This window comes from Lissotriton vulgaris, chromosome 1_1 (genome assembly GCF_964263255.1).
Source record: "Lissotriton vulgaris chromosome 1_1, aLisVul1.2, whole genome shotgun sequence".
Taxonomy (NCBI): Eukaryota; Metazoa; Chordata; class Amphibia; order Caudata; family Salamandridae; genus Lissotriton; species Lissotriton vulgaris.
Genome location: NC_141685.1, coordinates 1,668,506,450 through 1,668,520,827, shown reverse-complemented (window position 1 = coordinate 1,668,520,827; position 14,378 = coordinate 1,668,506,450). Strand labels below are relative to the sequence as shown.

At 46.9% G+C, this 14,378-nt stretch overlaps 1 pseudogene; it reads right to left on the bottom strand.

Annotated features, from left to right (window-relative positions):
- Nucleotides 1-4,797: 4,797 nt before the first annotated feature.
- Nucleotides 4,798-5,709, bottom strand: LOC147751028 (uncharacterized; annotated as a pseudogene).
- Nucleotides 5,710-14,378: the final 8,669 nt, after the last annotated feature.

Genomic DNA, 14,378 nt, shown 5'->3' with positions numbered 1-14,378 from the left:
TATGATATTTATGGCCCGATTGAGCTCTTAAAGTATCTACACCAGTTTAAGGTTTCCTTAAGTGACTTTGTGATACTAAGTTCCTTCTCTGATGATTGGGATTTTGAAAATATTAATAATATGATGTCAGATTTAGTAATGTCAGCTAAATTCACAGAACATGATTATTTACAGGGTTCATCAAATTATGAAGAATTATACTGTTACAATCACTATGGTCATCACTATTTGCATAAATCTGAACAACCTAGATATGTTTTTAATTATAATCAATGGGAACATTGTCCAACTCCGCCAAAAGGCAGCTCGAAGACATTCTATGAGAAATTTCCATACTTCTCAGGGTTTAACAATAGTGATCCAGAAATGTTTTATTTTAAAATGTTAAACAAAACAGGATGACAACAATGTTGACAAATACTAAATTGATTTATTCAGAAAAATGTTATGACAAAATGTCTACATTTGGTTTTGAGTTCTGGAAAAATAACATTGAAACAAAAACCATCTGGGGTACAAAAGACTAGCAGGTACAAGGTCTAAAATCATTGTTTAGAGCCTGGATGATCCCAGAACAAATAAAATTCCTGAATGATACCATTCAACAGACGACTTGTCTTGGTTTAGCTAAGATAAAAGACTTAAATAAACCGTCTATTTCGAAGCCCATACCTGATAGAAATAGCACTACTGATGTGGAAATGGACGTATCCCATATTTTTCACCAAAACAGAACAATTCCTGATTTGAAAAATGGTTGATCTGGCCCACAGACACTAATAACTGTCAAGATAGATTCCTGAACAAAAAACAGGGGTTCAAACTGACCAGGCCAGACCCAAAATACTCCCAGAGACAACATCCAGGGATAGTTACAACATACAGTGTAGGGAAATTATGCCTTGAGTGGCTACAGAAATCCACACTGGCTGAAATTAAGCAACACCTGACTTTACTTAAAGAAGGTGCTGACTTGCGAGATTTCATAATGGGACCTCGCAACAGCGTCAAAACGTTTCATAGCGGCCGGTATATACACTGCATACAACGAAGCTTGGAAAGTAATTCAAATTGAAACAGCGGACAAAATATGAGAAATTGATCGTATAAATTTGGAAAAATCACTTTCTGTAGTGGACAATGGGTTAACGACTCTGTCCTCCAGAATATATTCACTGGACAGCATTGTATCATCTGCCTTTGATATAATAGAGCAAGACTTGCTAATGTTACAACATGGTCAGTCCCAATTGCGTTCTATTGTACAGCTTGGCTGGACGTTGCAAAACCTACGTTCAGGCTACGTGCCATGGCATCTAATCAACATAACGTCATTATTTTCTATCTTTAACCTTACTGATAAACAAATCAGTTTGGCACAAAAAGGAGCAGACTATACGATTCTGAGTATTGAAAAACTTGAGAGATTACCATTGACAATGTTAGAGAGACCTGTCATTGAATGATAATACACAGAACAATTATAATTCCGATAACAACTTTCCAGTTTAAATATTGACAAAAATATATACCAGCAGGCCAGTATGAAAGGTTGGGTAAAGGATACATCAAATATGCCTGAGATTTACCTTACATACATAAATGTTATAGTGAAGGGAAAAAGGAGGTATTCCTTAGTGGCAATAATTGTAAAAAAACACTAAGCGGTACACTTCTGTGTCAAGGTATTAATAACTTGCATGGAGCTTGCGAAGGGTCTTCAAATAACCTTTCATGTCACCTGCAAGGCACTCCTGCAAAACAGATAGAGCCATTCTTCAGACAGCTTTCCAACGAAAGCTACGTTTTAATAAATGACCACAGCTGTTGTGGAATGGTGCCAGGAGAATGCTATCTCGTAACCGTTACTTCCAGGGTCGTTTACTGTATGCAAGTATTGTATCCAAACAGCAGTCCAGACATGGAGGCAGCAATATGGCCTTATGTGAATATCTCTTCTATTCGAATTGATACTTTAAGCAGAATGAAGTTATTCTTTTACAGACTACTGTGCCACTGACGTCGTCCAAAGAAACGTATGATCTGCAAGTTGCAAGGACGACATCAGAGATACATACCCTTTCATCAAAAAATTGCCCGTGCATTTCGTAGAAATGTTTAGTCAAATCTTAAACATGTCTGATACCAGTGGCATCGCACATGTATTTAAGACAGTTTTTTCGGGACTGTTAGCACCCTTTGAAACAGTTCTGGGCATCTTCCCGAATTTTTTCCATTCTGTCTTTGGCGGCCTACCTTTAATTTTGGGACTCGTGGCAGGAATTTTATTTTTGTTCCTTCTGCTCTGATATGGCAAGCCAATCCACAGACAAGACTACAGCCACGATGGAAGAAACGATCCTAGCAATACGATACCAAGACCGTATCACTAAGGTCCTCAGATTGGCCCGGCTAAGAGATCTGAGTACAACTTGGTTTCTTTCATTCAGACCAATCTGGCAAGATTGCATCTTACCTGTGCTTCGATGTCTGCTATGCGGAGAAGAATGCGTGTTGGACGTCTGTCTTACACTACCATCAGCAGTACCAATGGATAACAACGCTTTGCTTTGTCCAGTAACGACTCATGCAACATGTTGTCCCCAGCGGCTACCTATTCTGATGACGGCATTCGTTGAGACGTCACCATTACGAGTAGGGAGCGGTGAAGTACGAGAGGAAAGCAGCACCAAACAGGAACAACCTTCTGTGAGCATTGCTGATCCAAATATCGATGATAGCAATCACGCACAGAACTGCACAGTTTCAGTATTTTCAAACTTGGTCGAACTTTCACCTGATGTTGTAGACCAATTTTTTGCAAGCCTGTCTGATATGATGTTCTCCCCTGAACAAGGAGAATAACTTTTAAAAACAACAAGCACACAGCGTTCCCTGAACTCTGAATTTGGCCTTCAGTTCTGTTAAACAAAGCAACTGAAAACATTTGGAACTATTTTTTCCCCCTGAAAGCGAAATTATTTTTCCTTCAAATTAAAAAATATTTACAATTTTTTCTGGCACATGGTACTTTGCTTAAAGTAGAACTATTCTTAGAGAACAGAGCTTCTATTTTTAGAGACGTTAGAGACAATATTTACCTCAGCCTCTAGCACATGTACAATATCGTATAAATATGTGATAAAATGGTCTTGTCCTTCTTTTCTGTATACAGAGCCATTTCATGTGTAATTTTCGCAATTCATTCAGCTGATATATATATGCATTTAACTGAATGATAACCCTGCTTGAAAAGCGTACAGTACCAAAACTCATTTTCGTGTATAAACCATACACCATTTCAAATGCAATTTATGTATTTTGGGGTGGGTTGGAAAACACACATGCATCGTTATATGTTTATATTGCTTATTATTTAGTAATGATGGACATTAATACGTGGAGTGGGTGTTGTATTTCTATCTAGGACCCTAATTCGATATTCCCGATTCATGCCCTTATGTGGATATAACTAATAATATCCTTATAAAGGCAAAGGAATCATATCCATATTTAGTAATAGCCCATGCAGTCCAAAACACGGCAAGGCTACTCCCATAGACTCCTAGAAAGTACAACGCGTTCTTTAAACAAACCAAGCCTCCAGCAGCCCGGGAAAACCCCCTGCTTTTGTTTTGATTTGCACAAGAACTCCTGGTGTCCAGAAAGAACTGTTAGTTCTTAGTGACGTCTTATGTCCAAACTTACGTCAAACCCGGCACCTTTCAGGTATAAATATACCAACGTTGCCTTAAGCAAACACACAATGGTTGGGAGCAGAGCGACGTTCTACTTGCCCGGGAGCCCAGCTGTTATGAGAACCGACGGAAACCGCCCCTCCCCTTGACGCACTGAGAGAGACGCTGTCTTTTTCTCCAGCCGAGAAAATCCAGCTCCGGTGTTTCCAAGTCACCCTCGCGGGTTGCTGGGAGATCGAGTCCTGAGAAACGAGATACAAGACCTCCTTCATTCTATAACCAAGGTACGGAGCTGATTAAAACCTTAGAGAGAATTCTTGATTCCGATACTTGGCAAATAACTTAACTTAACTTAAAAACTGCAAACTTACTTACTCCTTCCCACGTATTAGGCTTAGGTCAGGTACACCCGGGTAGGCGTATTTAGAAGCACCAGTTGAGTTCGTTAGTCAATGTTTTTATGTATGTATATATTTTGTCCATTTTAAGTATCGTATGGCTAAGAAACCATATCAATGCTATTACAGTATTATTTCATAATACTACTTTTACTGTACGCACTTTACTTTATAGGAAGTATTGCAATTGTGGCAATTCATTTCTCTTGCATGAGAAAGAAGACTGCTCAATAAAATGACACCTTTTTTTATTGAAAACGCCCGTCTCTCTATTTCTCTGCATTCTGGTGGAGCTAAGCATGCACGATTGACTGAGTGAAATAGCTGTCTATTGTTTTCACACAACTCTAGAGATACACTCTTTATTCTGGGGGAGCAAAGTTGTCATGTTTATACGGTTGTCAAAAACTAATCCCTTCTTGTCTAAATCAGGACGGTTAACCCTTTCCTGAACATTCAAGAAAGTTTCTAGTGACCTCTGAGCTAGGTGGCAAAACTAATTAAGTCTAACATAGTCAGTAGAGACCTAGATGACCTCAGTCCTATGTCTACACTGCTGTTTGTGTTATTCCAATGCGCAGAGCCTATTGGGAATATGGGAACTACACTACAATGGCCCCTACCAGTCAGGTAAATCCTTCCCTTGGAATAGCCGATATCCATTGGCTCGGCAGGTGGGTTTCTGTGAGGGAACTGTCGGGCTACATGGCCCCACTCTGAACAATGATAACATTGGGGCCCTTGTGCACTGGGACCCGGGACGGGCTTATAGGCCTGAAGGGGATTCGTGGGGTAAAAGTGGTTGGAGGTTCAGGTCGGCCTGGTAGTCTCGGGTTAGTCGGTCTTGGAAGGGAGGTAAGAGGTCGGGTATTGCCTGTTCGGAACTCTGGGGCCCTGTGATATGCACAGGCTAGGTCTATGGCTGTACCGGGCGTAAGATGGGGATGCTGTTTAACCCATGAACGAGTGGAGGTTGGCAAGGCATCCAGAAACTGTTCCAGGTACACTTTGGCGGTCAGTTCATCCAGGGTGGATTCTTGAGGAGTAAGCCAACGTGTCCCTAGGTCCTGTATTTGTTAGTATAGGGCCCTGGGGTTGTCCCCAGGGTTCCACTTCTCCTTTCGGAATTTGGCCCTGTAATATTCCTGGTCGCACCCAAGTCTCTCAGAGATGGCTCTCTTTACCTCATCATAAGGTGTTCTGCCGGCTGAATTAGCAGCCTGATAGGCTGCCTGTAGTTCACCAGACAGCAAGGGTGCAATATATTGGCTCCACCTTTCTCAGGGCCATGCCGCTGAGGTGGCAACACGTTCGAAGTTAGTAAAAAAATAGTCAGGATCATCTCCCTCTTGGAACTTTTGTAGGACAGAGCTAGGCACATTAGGGTGAATTCTGGTATTGGCTATGAGATCCGTAAGACGCAGGATGGCGGTGTCTTGTACTTGCTGGTTTGATGTTAGGAGAGAGGCCTGCTCTTTTAGCGCATCCTGTAACGCTTCCCTCTCTGTTTTCGCAGTTTGCATCTGTTGCTCAAATACGATCTGGAGATGTCTTTGGCCTTCTGCCAATTGGGTGATGACATTTTCCACCGGGATAGGCACGGGCTGTGACATGTCGTCATACTAGACATCCCACTTCTGACACCAAGTGTGAGGATCTGGGGACCCAGGGGATGTAGAAACCCCAAACCACAGGTGGTACCACAGGCTTTAAGTTATTGTTTGCTTTATTCAAGGTTTTCACAGTTAGTAATAACACCATGAAAAGGTAGGATCCTCAGGGTCTCGGGACACTGGTTGACTGTTTCCTGCTTGCACAGAACGGGTCAGGATGGCTGGGCTTCTCCTTGGGCTCGAGGTTCTCTGGGATCCCGGGTCTTTGGGCCTCAGAAGGGAAGAGAAAAGGGTGCAAGAAACGGGGTCAATCAAACTATTCCGCCTTTCCTAAATAAGTGTGCTACCTTCACCAATCAGTGGGGATGAGGGCTGTGGGGAGCGTTTACACAAAATCCAATCCCAATCGGGTGCTCTACCTCCCGCCTCCCCAAACAAGTGCTCTACCTCCCGCCTCCCCGAACACCCCACCAAAATGCCCCTTGCGATGGCACTTGCCTGTAGCCACGGCCCGTCCCTTGGACCGCGGCGCCTGGACCCGGGGCGTCTCCTCCTGCTCCTGTCGGCCCACCGGGTTTACTCGTGGTGCATAAGACATTCTCCAGGCTCGGATGTTCACTCGCCTTGTCCACGGCTCGACTATCTGCTCTCTCCTCCGCTGCTCCGACGCGGCTCCCTGCACTCTCCTCCGCTACTCCGACGCGGCTTCTGGGTCTCTCCTCCGCTGCTCCGACGCGGCTCCTGGGTCTCTCCTCCGCTGCTCCAATATCCGTCACTCCTTCTCCTTCCGTGTTACGTCCTCCCCGTTGGTTCTCCTCTCTGTCCTCCAGGTGCTCGGCTCTCCTGCCTCCAACGCTGCACCCTGTCCGGTCTACTCCTAGTCCTCTTATCCCCCGCACTTCCGTAGACAGACTCGGCTTCGCCCCCTCCAGTCTGTCAGAGACTAGAGCACTGGCTTGTTCCGGGTTCCCATATGACGGCAAGGCGGAAGTGCCTTCCTGGTCCACACAACAGGTCCCGTCCTGCTCCTCCTCACAGACAGCTTGTTTTAAAAGTAACATTTTTTAAAGATATTTATTTTTTATTTTAAGAATATATGAACGATAAGCTTAAGAAATGTACTGTATATTTTATGGTTCTAATTGCTCATTTTATTGTTTGAGATGCTGCTTTGTGTATACTTTTATGGTTGTAAAAAAACGAATAAAGTTATTATTGACTTGACTTGACTTGAAACCAGAAGGATGGGTACCTTGAACTAAAACTGACAGTTCATTTTCAGTGTCTCTCCAGTCGAGGGACCCCTTCTTCAATGACTAACTACTGTTCTTTTCAAGGATTAAGGAACCAGGCTCAAATGATGAATGAGCTGATCTCTTGATAAGGATTTATTTTAAGGTGAGAGGTAACATTTATCATCAGCTGGGAAATGCATGGCTATTTTTTTATAGTTTTATTTGGAATTTTTACTTTTTCCAGTACAACCAACATTAGCACCTGCAATTAGCTGCGCATAATGTTCGTGTTTCCAAAGGAGCATGCAAATGCATTACACCGACGTGTTACAACATTATTCATGAAGGCCGATGCCTGTCTGCTTATGACAGGTGGGGCCACTGTAGTGGCGGAAGCCTAAATAATACATGGTATTGCAAAATACACTAGGAATATCAGTTGTATGACGGAAATGCCACAGAATACGGTTGCAAACAATTAAAAAAACTAGTTAAAAAGGGGGAGAAGAATAATTAAGAACAAGAATAAATAAAGAAGGCCTGTACTTGCTTAGGAGATGGAGTAAAATGTCAGTTAAGAGATGGTTGATCCAGAGGACACCACAGGGACCACAGAGGGTGATATCAACCACCAAAAAGGAATCAGGTGCCCACACGTATCAATGGTGCAATGGGAGTAAGGTAGGGAAAGGGAGAGGATGTGGACCATAGAGGCCATCAGGAGGGATGGTGAGTAATTGATGAGCTTCCCCAGGGGCGCATCCCATGTTTCAGATATGGGGAGTTTACGGAGACCCTTTACCTGTTCTCTATGTCGCTGTAGTCTATCTGCCTGGGCCCATGCCAGCATGGACAGAACCCACGCCAAGGCGGCCAGGGGTTTCACCGCTTTCCATTTGTGGGTGATCAGTCATTTCGCCAACAGAAGGGTTAGGTCCGCGAATTGTGTTGCAGCCCTGTATGTCCTGGTCTGACATTAGAGTCCCAGAATGCACACCTCCCAAGTGTGGACCATAGCCGCTCCTGTGCAGTTTGTCATTAACTAAGAACAAGCGTTTTGAAACACTAAAGAAGGGTAGCTTTAGATAGTCTGCCATTCACTGTCAGTGCAAATACGGCCACGGTCTATATCCCAATGCCTGCGCTGTGTTCTGAAAGGGACAGCTGTGTGCATGGGTAAGGCACTGGACAAACATCGAGTCTGATGGCTACCGTTCCTAAAACATGCAGGAATTGGATGGAAAGATGTAGCAAGGGTCAAAGACAGGCCCGGCTCCTGGAATTTTTATTTGGGTGGGCCAAGAGTGCATTCAGGTGGGCCACTGCGGCAGTCACGACTCGCAAGAGGGAGTGGGGGGAGAGGAATAGTGGGTTGGCGGGGGGTCGCGCGCAGAGGTCTGGTGGGGAGGGGTTCAATTTAATAATATTCATTAAAAAAAACAGGAAGCAGGCAGCCAGGCTTCCTCCCACAAGCCAATCACAATGCTCTAAGCAGCGCTGTGATTGGTCAGTATGCCACCCAGCCAGGGGCCTATGTGGCCCTGCCCTGCTCGCATGTACAAACGCTATTGTGCAAGACGGTATTAACAAGGGTCGTCCCTTCCTAATAGCGAGCCGCATTTGTATGCATCATTGTTTTGCGACCACAATTAAACACTTGCAGTTTACCTCCTATTCCAAATAGGTAGTAATCCACTTGAAAGAGGTCACCAGGGGAGCCCTTCCCCTCTGTGAAAGGATGTGAAAATATTTTTGAAGAGCAAGCAGTGGTCCCACGGACTGCTGCCTGCTCTTAAAAAAAATTAAACAGACATTTCATTTTTCTTTTTTAAAATGCATCCCATGTAAGGTCCCTTTGATGTGAAAAGGAGGTTTCTGAGGTGGGAGTATCAGGCAAGTAACACTACTCAGCCTCCCTCGTTGCCAGCCTTCAGAGAGAATCTCTCTTCATTACTAACGCCACCTAACCCCGAACTCTGCAGCACACTCCCTTCAAGCCCTGATTATCCATTTTCTACCATCCATCTCTTGTGCACCTTATCTCACAGCTGACCTTGGGCCCCAGCCCCATATCAGCCACCATCCGGATCCTTTTTCATTATTCCTGATAAAAATAAAATGAGTAAAATCCCCCTCAAACTTAAAACAATAAATATACCAGTAAATATAATTAGCACACGCTTTAAAATATGTTCCTCAGTGGCCCTAATGACCCGACTGCTAATTTAATAAACAAAAACAGAAAGGCCATGACAGGGTTGGCTTTAGCGCTGGTGTGGAAGTCTTTATTGGTGCCCCCCCATTGACCTCTTTCTCTTTACTACCACCCTCCAACAGTGCCCATCATCTCTCCGTAGCCTTTCTCCCTCATGACCTCCTCCTCAGACTCTCACACTACCACCCTCTACCAGTGCCCCTCCTCTCTTCCTAGACTCTCCCCTATTGACCTCCTTACCAGATGTCCTCATTACCACCCTCCAACAGTGCCCCTCATCTCTCTGTAGCCTCTCCCTCTCATGATTCCCTCCTCAGACTCCCTCACTACCACCCGCCAAAAGTGCTCCTCATCTCTGCGTAGCCCTCCATGACCTCCTGCTCTGATTAGCTCACTGCTACCCTCCAACAGTGCCCTCATCTCTACATAGACTCTCCCCATATTCACTTCCTCCTAGGATGCCCTTATTGCCACCCTCCAACAGTTCCCATCATCTCTCCGTAGCCACTCTCATATGCTTTTCATTTGTGGTATATCGCTACTCATAGTGTAGGGTTTCACAGTACTTCATATAATTTTTTTTTTTTTAATTTTTATTTTTGGTGCAAAACAAAGATAGCATTTACATCATCATCAGTCACGTAGTCATATATGATTACTGGGTGAATGAGGTCATATAATATACAGAAAATGATAGAACGTAGACCACCCACATTAGCTCCAATGCGCTACTGGCCTCATCGGCGACGTGATGAATAGGAATGTACATGTGTCGTAGAAATACAGTTTGCAATTTTGTGTTTTGTTGATAATCATTCTTCCGAGTTTTGCCTTTTTTGTCTTGCAATAAACATGAAACAGTAAAATTAGCACACTTAGTCCGGCACGTACTTGAAGTAATATCTTTCGGAACTCGTAGCACAGTCCATCTGTAAAAGGAGCAGTCAGTTGCATTTAAGCCCCCCATCTCCTACACCCCCCCCTACCACCTTCCGAAAGTAGGTCCCGCCCAAATCCGTATCACACACCCTACATGCATGCACACACCCAATCAAGGTTCATCGTCACTCTCAGATCCTTCGAGGTCGTCCTCCTCCAGTGGTTCACAGATATCCCCTCTATAGGAGTTCCAGGGTTTCCACACCCCATTCCATTTACGTGGATTACCTCTCAGTTTGTACACCGCCCTTTCAGTCAACATAAGCATGTCCATGTTGCGGATCCATTGGGCCAGTGTGGGGAGATCTGCCGACCCCCACTTCTGAGCTATGTCCCGTTTCGCTGTTACCATCCCTACTGTAACCCAGGTCCTTGCGTAAAAGGTGAGGTCAGTCGGCTCCCAGATGTTTAGCAGGCAGAGCCGTGAGTCTAGAGTAAGGGTGGTGTGAAGTGCCTGGGCCATTGTGCGTACTACCCGTTGCCAGTAACTGACAATCAGTGGACATTCCCACACCGTGTGTATGAAGGTTCCTTCTGTTCCGCAGCCTCTAAGGCAGTACGGATGATCAGCCCTGTGCAGTTTATGAAGCATTGTGCGGGTGTAGTAGATTCTGTGTAGGATTTTTAGCTGCACTAGGCGAAATTTGGAGGATATGCCTGCTTCACGTGGGGACGCCATGGCTGCGTTCCACTCAGTTTCATCTAGATCACCCACCTCCAACATCCATTTGTCCTTCAGTTTCCCCAGTGGATCAGGCATATTGTTAACCAATTTACGGTATGTTAGCGATGTCGCCCCTTCCTGCAGGTAGTCAGTAAGTAGACGGTCCTCCAGAGGGGAGGATTCGGGTGGGGAGGTGTCGGGTGGGATCGCTGCCTGTAGCGCGTGTCGGACCTGAATGTATCTGTAGAGCTCTGTGTTACCTAACTCGTATTGTTCTTGCAGAGTAGCAAAGGAGATCACTCCTCCCCTCGTCCACATGTCCCCCACCGTGGATATGCCGATGTTGTCCCACTGTGTGAAGCCCTTGGAGCGCCGCAAATGGCCCAGCGCCTTCGCGTCCCATAGAGGTGTAAGTTTCGTGATGATGCCATCCCACTTCAACCTTGCCTGTGCCTTGTACCATATGCGAACTGTGTGTTTCGTAGGCCCGGTGAGTTTTGCCGCCACTCCACGGTGGTATAGAGGGGCCAGTAAACTGTTCGTACCCAGTTGTGCCCTGTCTGCCTTGAACGCTGGGTCATCCTGCGGGGCATGTATCCACTGGTTAAGGATTTTGAGCTGAGCCGCCCAGTAGTACAGCTGTATGTTTGGGAGTGCAATTCCCCCGTCGTACCACCCCTGTTTAATTTGGCGTGGGAAATTCGGGCTGGCTGACTGCCCCACAACAGGCCTGTGATCTGTGCTGTTATTTTCTGGAGGAAGCTATCCGGCACCAAATGCAGAGCGTTTTCCAGAACATATAAGAAACGTGGCAGAGCCATCATTTTAAATAGCGCTGCCCGACCTAGTAGCGTCAGGGGGAGGTCCTTCCAATGGCGTACATCCCCACGAAGACGTACCAAGGGGGGCTGCAAGTTCAGTCGTGCGAAGTCCGCCTCGTCTCGGGTGATATGAATCCCCAGATATTTGAAGGACGAATGCGCCCTTTCTAATGGACAGGAGTCTGGGAGGGGCGGAAGCGGCCCCCGCAGTTCAAAAATGATGGATTTGGCCCAGTTGATGGTGTAACCCGAGATTCGCCCATGAGCCGTACAGAGAGCCAGGAGGTTAGGGAGACTCTCTTCTAGGTCCGTGAGATAAATTAGCATGTCGTCTGCGTAGAGGGATACTCTGTCCTCCCATAACGGGGTCCATTGTATTCCTTTCAGGAGTTGGGTGGTACGTATCGTAACCGCTAGTGGTTCTAAAACTAAAGCGAAGAGAAGGGGCGAGAGCGGGCATCCCTGTCGTGTACCTCGGCCTAGGGAGATGGTCCTCGAAATGTGGCCGTTGGCCGTCACCTTGGCTACGGGGTCTCTGTACAGCATGCGTATCCATGAAAGGAACACCGGGCCAAAACCCATACGCTCAAGCACAGCAAAAAGATAGCTCCACTCCACCATATCGAACGCCATCTTGGCGTCCAGGGAAAGAATGGCAGCCGGTTCCTGCAGTAGTGGAACTCGCGCCAGCACTCCATGCACCCTGCGGAGATTTAAAGCAGTGCTACGATGTGGCATGAAGCCGGACTGGTCCGGGTGGATCAGGTGGGACAGACACGGCAGGATCCTGCTCGCCAACACCTTAGCAATAATTTTGGCCTCCGGGTTCAAAAGGGAGATTCGTCTGTAAGACGAGCATTCGTTGGGGGGCTTACCAGGTTTCGGTATCGCCACAATAGTTGCCATCCGTTGATCTGGCGGCAGCGTACCCTTCAATCTAGATTCCTCGTACATATTGAGTAGGGGTGTGCTTAGGGATTCGGTCATAATTTTCAGCCATTCAATGGGGATCCCGTTGGGGCCCATCGCCTTACCCGGATGGAGGGCGCCGATAGCCAGCTGAATCTCCTCCACCGTAAGAGGTGCGTCTATGTCCTTGGATACCTCAGTTGTCAGTTCTGATAAGGGAACGTGTGCAAGAGCCGTCCGGACCTCACCCTCACTCACCACTGTCTCTGGGTTATATACTTCGGCAAAATAATCGGCGAGGACTTCCACTATCTCGTCGGGGCGAGTGTGGTTGTTGCCATGTGGGTCCGTAAGTTGTAGGATATTCTTCCCCCCCCCCCCTGTCTCCTGTCTAACCATGCCAACAACTTACTGGCCTTGTCCCCAATGTCATACACCCTATGCTGTGTAGCCGCAATGTCCGACGCCGTGATCTTGCGCATGTGATCTGTAAGGCGGCGCTGGTGGACTTGGAGCTCATGGAGCGTGTCTTCCGAGGGATTAGCCATATGGGCTGTGTTGGCCCTCTCGAGGCCCAACTCCATATCTAGGGCCTCTTGTCTGTGCGCCTTCTTGTGATTCGCGATCACGGCTATGGCCTGGCCCCTGAATACTGTCTTGTACGCCTCCCATAATATAGAGGGGGAGTCCACCGAGGACCGGTTTTCCTCGAAGTAGAGCCGTGTTGCCCTCTTCAGGTCCTTGTGGATCTGAGGCACTTTAAGATAGCCAGGGAAGATCGGGAATAACCTGTGTCATTTCATGGCCGTAGTGGTGAGTGTCAAAGTGAGTGGCGAGTGATCTGAGACCCCCCGTGGCTGTATATCCGTCTCCGCTACAGTAAGATGACCATTGATCAAAGCAAAAAAGTAATCTATTCTAGAAAGACTGTTGTGTGTGGCCGAGTAGTACGTGTAGTGCTGCTGAGTAGGGTGTAGAGCGCGCCATATGTCCACCAACCCCTGTGCATTCAGAAATGTCTGGAGCCTGTTGGGTCCTTCTACGTGTGTACGTGGGGGAAAACGGTCTATGGTGGTCGTGAGTGTCATGTTGAAGTCCCCACCTATGAGCAGTTCTCCATCAGGGAGGGTCAGCAGGAATTTGCCCAGATCCGGCAAGGCCTCAGAGTGTAGGGCTGGTGGTATGTAAACAGAAACTATGTTTAAAAGCCTCCCCTCCCACTGGCCATGTACTGCCGCAAATCTGCCATGGTCATCCGTTGCAGTAGATTTGACAATAAATTTGGACGATTTTTTCTGGAGGATGCCCGTGCCACAGGACCCCGAGGTGAACTCAGCATGCACTATCATGTGATAGCCTCTCCTATCTAGGGCCTTCGTGGCCGCTCCCGCCAAGTGCGTCTCCTGTAGGAGAATGAGAGCCGGCCCCCGTCTCCTTATCCCCTGCAGCACCAGCCCTCGCTTAATCTTATCCCCTAGGCCCATCACGTTCCAGGACATGACAACCAGTGGGGTCGTCGTGGTTTGACTATCCGTTGCAGCCATAGAAAAGCCAGTGAGTCGCCAGGAAGCCCCCTCGCCCCAGGCGATGCTGCACACAGTGGCAGGCGTAGGGCAGGCATGGTTGATACTCCCAGTCAGACCTCCCCGTGCCCCGAGTGGACCAGAAGTTCTCAGTTACATAGGACATGCCCAGATACAAAAGTGTGCTTATAACAAAAACCAGTAGGACCGAAAAGTCCCATAGTGCAAACTTACCCAACTCCCCCCCCCCTCCCCCCCCTCCCTGCCCCCCTGCTACACGGACTCAAAACTGCCCGCCCCCCCAACTTAGCAGAGTGCATACCCCATCCCCCAAACAGTGTACTTGCGCGTTGGGGTGAGGGA